This window comes from Lethenteron reissneri, unplaced genomic scaffold, assembly GCF_015708825.2.
Source record: "Lethenteron reissneri isolate LAM-NWPU_2019-01 unplaced genomic scaffold, ASM1570882v1 scaffold_1866, whole genome shotgun sequence".
NCBI classification, from domain to species: domain Eukaryota; kingdom Metazoa; phylum Chordata; class Hyperoartia; order Petromyzontiformes; family Petromyzontidae; genus Lethenteron; species Lethenteron reissneri.
Genome location: NW_026891626.1, coordinates 258,478 through 266,215, shown reverse-complemented (window position 1 = coordinate 266,215; position 7,738 = coordinate 258,478).

Below are 7,738 nucleotides of genomic sequence, written 5' to 3'. Positions count from 1 at the left end.
ATGCCACTGGTTCTTCACGTTCTGCAGATGTAGATGCCATGCTTCATCACGTTCTGCAGATGTAGATGCCACTGGTTCTTCACGTTCTGCAGATGTAGATGCCACTGGTTCTTCACGTTCTGTAGATGTAGATGCCACTGGTTCTTCACGTTCTGCAGATGTAGATGCCACTGGTTCTTCACGTTCTGTAGATGTAGATGCCACTGGTTCTTCACGTTCTGCAGATGTAGATGCCACTGGTTCTTCACGTTCTGTAGATGTAGATGCCACTGGTTCTTCATGTTCTGTAGATGTAGATGCCACTGGTTCTTCACGTTCTAGATGTAGATGCCACTGGTTCTTCACGTTCTGCGATGTAGATGCCACTGGTTCTTCACGTTCTGTAGATGTAGATGCCACTGGTTCTTCACGTTCTGTAGATGTAGATGCCACTGGTTCTCACGTTCTGCAGATGTAGATGCCACTGGTTCTTCACGTTCTGCAGATGTAGATGCCACTGGTTCTTCACGTTTGATAGATGTAGATGCCACTGGTTCTTCACGTTCTGTAGATGTAGATGCCACTGGTTCTTCACGTTCTAGATGTAGATGCCACTGGTTCTTCACGTTCTGCAGATGTAGATGCCACTGGTTCTTCACGTTCTCTAGATGTAGATGCCTGGTTCTTCACGTTCTGTAGATGCCACTGGTTCTTCACGTTCTGTAGATGTAGATGCCACTGGTTCTTCACGTTCTGTAGATGCCACTGGTTCTTCACGTTCTGTAGATGTAGATGCCACTGGTTCTTCACGTTCTCAGATGTAGATGACTGGTTCTTCACGTTCTGTGATGTAGATGCCACTGGTTCTTCACGTTCTGTAGATGTAGATGCCACTGGTTCTTCACGTTCTGTAGATGTAGATGCCACTGGTTCTTCACGTTCTGTAGATGTAGATGCCACTGGTTCTTCACGTTCTGCAGATGTAGATGCCACTGGTTCTTCACGTTCTGTAGATGTAGATGCACTGGTTCTTCACGTTCTGTAGATGTAGATGCCACTGGTTCTTCACGTTCTGCAGATGTAGATGCCACTGGTTTCTTCCGTTCTGTAGATGTAGATGCACTGGTTCTTCACGTTCTGTAGATGTAGATGCCACTGGTTCTTCACGTTCTAGATGTAGATGCCACTGGTTCTCACGTTCTGTAGATTGATGCCACTGGTTCTTCACGTTCTGTAGATGTAGATGCCATGGTTCTTCACGTTCTATAGATGTAATGCCACTGGTGTCATCTGTTCTGTAGATATTGAATGCCACTGGTTCTTCACGTTCTGTAGATGTAGATGCCACTGGTTCTTCACGTTCTGTAGATGAAGATCCACTGGTTCTTCACGTTCTGTAGATGTTGATGCCACTGGTTCATCACGTTCTGTAGATGTAGATGCCACTGGTTCTTCACGTTCTGTAGATGTAGATGCCACCACCGCCATCAATTGCGCTGTAGTTAAACTTACGACTCTCGGTCCAAACAGGCAACTTGACATACGGACCAGGGTCTGTTCGTATCTCTGAAAGTTCTTAAGTCGATTATTCGTAAGCAGAGGGCGTCTCTGCATTACGAATTTGAACTAAAATTGCATCTTAACGCCCCTGCGTTTGCCTCTCTCCCCGCATTCTCTCCAGGACGGGGATTCAGGATCAGCTACGTGTACCTTGGTAGACTCAAACCTCAAAGGTTAGACGCCGATTTTATTATTGCTATTATTAATCTTAATTTGGAGCTTTCGTGACTGCAGGAATTATTCTTTGGTTTTTTCGGTAAAGTCACGTCTAAAGATAAAATAATAAATTAAATACTAGCATACGACGTTTCGATTGCAACACAAGCAATCATCATCAGGTATAATGAAATAGCGACATAGAATATAACCAGAAAACTATAGACAGACATATAAGCAGACAGACATCACCAAGATACATAGAGAGAGAGTAACACAGGTACAGAGAGGGGTGATCGTCTCTGTGGGGTGGCCTTAAATAGACAGAGGGGGGGGCAGAGGCAGAGAGAGGGAGGGGGTAGGGAAAACATTTACATGTCAATGATTAATTTATTTAATGGAATTAACGATGATGGTTATATTGGTAATCGTGAAATACGTGACAGTATTGTCTAAAAAAATTTGTATTAACACTTTCTCTTACTATACATATGTTTAAGCGACAGGATATTTACATACTCTTAGTTTGTTCGGTAAAGTCACGTAGGTAAAAAATGAAATTAAAATGAATAAAAATAATAACAAAATCACGACGTTTCGGAGGCAACACAAGTCTCCGTCATCAGGTTTAATTATTTTATTTTTTATAAATTTTAATTTCATTTTTACTACGTGACTTTACCGAAAAAACTAGCGTATGAATCCTTGCAGTCACGAAAGCTTCAAATCTCGAAAGGATATTTACGTTTTAACACGTAGTAGTAAGAGGCTTTGGCGACGAATATCATCCACAGCCAACTCAGCAAGGTTTTGTAACGTAAACAAAACGTGACAATTCGTTACTCATCTTCTTGGTTCTTTCGGTAAAGTCGTCACGTAGAAGGGAAATAATAAATAGTAAAAATAAAACATTGTAAATAATTCTCACGACGTTTCGGCCACAACGCAAGCAGCCGTCCTCAGGTGAAGAAACAGGTCTGTCGGAAAGACAGCGTCTGAATGATTATTTCCCTTCTACGTGACTTTACCGAAAAAACCAATAAAATGAATCCCTGCAGTCACGAAAGCTTTAAATCTAAATTAGTTACTTAGTTCAGCACTAACCGGTGTGTGTGTTGGAGAGTAAACCCACTACAACATTCTTCTTTGGTTCTTTCGGTAAAGTCACGTATAAAGATAAAATAATAAATTAAATAATAGCATACGACGTTTCGATTGCAACACAAGCAATCATCATCAGGTATAATGAAATAGCGACATAGAATCTAACCAGAAAAAAACTATAGACAGACATATAAGCAGACAGATATCACCAAGATACATTTCATATATAGCTGATGATGATTGCTTGTGTTGCAATCGAAACGTCGTAATGCTATATTAATTTATTTTATTATTTTATCTTTGACGTGACTTTACCGAAGAACCACAAGAATAATTCCTGCAGTCACGAAAGCTCCAAAATTAAGATTCCCTACAACATTTACAATTCTAGTTACCGTGACGTTCAGCCAGTAACAACAACAACCAGGCTGTCGCCTAATGATGTTGGTTGTTGTTGTTGCAATTACTAGCGAAACATTACCAGGGTTACTCGGATTGTAAATGTTGTAGTGGGTTTACCTTCAACACACACACACACTCATAATCAACGTTATTGGGTTTAGATCGCGTTATTTATAAATGTGTCGTAACCCTCCACCACCCGACACGGCCAAACAGTAAAAAAGTGTCACGTTGACAAAAGAAAAAATAGGTTCACTGCTTTAGCCCCCACATCGGTGTGTTGAAGCGTGAAGCCACAACATTTACAATTTTTGAGTTGTACGACGTTTCGCTGGTAATTGCCTCCAGCATCATCGGGCAATTCGCCATTCTGTGAACTATTTGTCTTTTGTCAACGTGACACTTTTTAAATCCTTTATATTAAGTTCGCTTGCTTGCTTGCTTAGGACCGTGCAAATCTTTCGGTCGTTTTTAAACCCACTTCCCGTGATCAATCGAGCTGACATTTTGCACACAGACTCAGTTGTGCGTGACAATTAATTTCGTGAAATTTTTTTTCCAAAATTTTACACTTTTTAGGACAAAAATATTATATTTATTACCAATTGCTTAATACTGGCAGGACAATCATCTGACCCATAGGTGGCAGCCACTCTCAAACCAGAGGACGAGAGGACTCTAGCCGCCACGCATATAAAGGATTTATAGTGAAAAACTTTGTTTTTACGAGTTATACTTTTTTACTGATTGGCCGTGTCGGGTGGTGGAGGGTTACGACACATTTATAAATAACGCCATCTAACACCCAAAAACGTGATTATGAATAATTTTGGTCGCGAAAGCCTCACACGTGTTCAACTGACACACACATCGGTTAGTGCTGAACTAAGTAACTTATTGGCCACGTTCTGTTCACGTGAATAAACCTTACTGATTGCGCTGTGTCGGGTGGAAGCTGGGTTTAACAACGCATTTATATTTACACGATCTGACACAAAATACCTCCATTAAGGATTTGTTTTACTTTTCTTGAGTTCAGTAGAGGATGCACTTACCACATCGCATATCCAAAGCTCTCTCTGAGTGCTGACGTATCAGTGAATCTATGAAATGCTCACACGAGTGACATCGTGTGCACACAGTTTACTGGACAACAATAGAAACCATCGTGAACACATTGTCCCATAGACTCACACAGAGACCCATAGACTCACACACAGACCCATAGACTCACACAGAGACCCATAGACTCACACAGAGACCCATAGACTCACACATAGACCCATAGACTCACACAGAGACCCATAGACTCACACAGAGACCCATAGACTCACACAGAGACCCATAGACCTCACACAGAGACCCATAGACTCACACAGAGACCCAAAGACTCATACAGCGACCTAAAGATTCATTCAGAGACCCAGATATTAAAACCCATAGACTCACGCAAATAACCCATAGGACTCACACATAGATCCACAGACTCACACAGAGACCCATAGACTCACACAGAGATCCACAGACTCACACAACGACCAAATACCCACATAGAGACCCATTGCCTCACAAAGGGACCTATAGACTCACACATAGACCCCACAGACTCACACATAGATCCACAGACTCACACAGAGACGAATTGCCTCACAAAGGGACCAGATAGACACACACAGAGACCCATAGTCTCACACAGAACCCATAGACTCACTCAGAGACTCATAAACTCACACAGAGACCCATAGACTCACACATAGACCCATAAACTCACACGAGACCCATAGACTCACACAGAGACCCATAGACTCACACAGAGACCCATAAGACTCACACATAGACCCACAGACTCACACAGAGACCCATAGACTCACGCATAGACCCATAGACTCACACAGAGATCCATAGACTCACACAGAGACCCACAGACTCACACAGAGACCCATAGACTCACACATAGACCCATAGACTCACACATAGACCCACAGACTCACACAGAGACCCATAGACTCACACAGAGACCCATAGAATCACACAGAGACCCATAGACTCACACAGAGACCCACAGACTCACACAGAGACCACAGACTCACACAGAGACCCATAGACTCACACAGAGACCCACAGACTCACACAGAGACTCATAGACTCACACAGAGATCCATAGTTTGTTATCCTTCCCGCTACACCTCTGATTAGCGCGGTTGGCTGGGTATGGTGCAATTGAAAAAGTTAAATGTACACACATACTACACAATACACAACAACCGCCGCCATTTGCCGCTAAGTGGCGTTGACATCACCACAGCGCCTGTGCCAGGCTAGGTGCACGTTAAGGCCATGTGAGGTGTCAAACGCCTGCTGGCAGGAGGTCACAGGACAGACCCAGCAGGGTGCCATGGGTTGACTGCTGTGCCAGGCTAGGTGCATGGGTTGACTGCTGTGCCAGGCTAGGTGCATGGGTCGACTGCTGTGCCAGGCTAGGTGCAGGAAGAGGTCACGAGACAGACCCAGCAGGTGTAATGGGTTTACTGCTGTGCCAGGCTAGGTGCAGGAGGAGGTCACGAGACAGACCCAGCAGGTGTCATGGGTTGACTGCTGTGCCAGGCTAGGTGCAGGAGGAGGTCACGAGACAGACCCAGCAGGTGTCATGGGTTGACTGCTGTGCCAGGCTAGGTGCAGGAGGAGGTCACGAGACAGACCCAGCAGGTGTAATGGGTTTACTGCTGTGCTAGACTAGATGGAGGAAGAGGTCACAGGACAGACCCAGCAGGTGCCATGCGTTGACTGCTGTGCCAGGCTAGGTGGCAGGAGGTCATGGGACAGATCCAGCAGGTGCCATGGGTCGGCTCACCGAGATGACCGTTTGATGCACCACTTGTACCCCCTGCTGTGTCAACACAAAACACACAAAGATAAAGATCCCCCATGTAGACTCGAGCAGACCGTTGGGGAAAGTGCTATTAGCGAGTAGCACCTATGAAGGTGGGTGGCCAGCTCCACGACCAGTCGCATTTGATGTTTACACACCGCACCAGGTACTCATTTGAGGCTGAGTCGACCTATGGGAGGCCCATGACCAATTCAGATAATCGTCACCAGTGTCGGCCTTGAGCGGTAATCGAACTTATCCACCCGGGGCTCCGCTCGTTGTTGTGAGAGTCGCTCCTCCGCCCTCCGTTGTGTTGGAGGGCGATTGCCTCCAACTGCCCAGTAGCGTCCTTCACGAGCCTCCTCCACAGAGGCCGATCTTGACACTGCTGGTACCAGTCATCGCAAGTCCACTCAGCTCCACGTCCTCCTGTACCACATCATTCCATCTCTTCTCTAGCCTGTGCCGCGCCCGTTTAGCCCCCTCTATCCGGCTGGACGAACGCTGTTTAGGCATGCGGTGGCTGGGCATGCAGGCTACATGACCCAGACAATGCAGCCTTGCCTGCCGGAGGAGCTCACCGATGGGAATTTGTCCAGATCTTTCAAGGATTTGTGAGCTCCTCACACAATACAGCCTGGTTAAACCCAGGATGGATCGTAGGCAGCCAGCATAAATATTTCTAACCAGAGATGTTCCATTAGGAGGGTCTACGTTTTGCAAGCGTAGAGAAGGTAGAAAATGACTGTGGTCGAGAAGACCTGAAGCTTCGTGCGGAGCGACAGATCAGGCAGCTTCCACACAGCGTTACACATCCGATGAAAAGATATTGCCGCTCAACTGATTCGGAGTGAGACCTCTGCTGTCAAACCGGAGTTGGTTATGAGCACACTGCCCAGGTATGGGAAACTCTCCACTCTCTTCACAACTGCCCCATCACCGATTGGGAGTGGTGGGGGTGGAGTGTCCGATTGCACAAAATAACCAGGCAGGTTCTTAGTTTTTGGTGGGGCTTTTGGTAAGGCCCCACTTCTTAGTGGCAAGTTCCAGGTTCAGCAGCAGCGCCTCCAACTCCTCCTCTGAGTGAGCAGCAATTACCAGATTTGCATACGTAACATTGGTTGACCAATAGGAAGCCATACCTTGACCGCCCCCTTTTGCCACTGTGGTGGCTACAGACGCCACCAGGGGGAATGGCCAATCGAAATTTGCCCTCCCCCCATGGCACTGCTCACCCCAACGTTGCCGTCCGGCACCAATGAGGAGCTAGGGGGTTGTTTTACTGGTAGGAACGAAGTGAACCAGCCTACAATAGATTATATCGTCCGTCCGTCCGTCCGATGTCCGATTAGGTGTAGCAACATCGCCCCCTACTGCAAACACTTGGCAGGACCCTACGAACACCTTTAGACTCAGTGAGGCTTTCCTGGCTAAACAAGTGTAATAATACATTATAATTCCCTGAGATAGTTTTTGATTAAAACATTTAAATTCTAAATTAACTCACAGCGGCCTAAAGCCTACAGCTAGGCCTAAAGCCTAGAACTAGGCCTCAAACTCTCCCTTCGTATCGTACCCCCGCCATTTCATTTTATTATAGCCATTCATTTGTTCGTTCCTACCAGCCCACCCCACAGGGGACCTGTTACCAGACTCAACAACAACAAC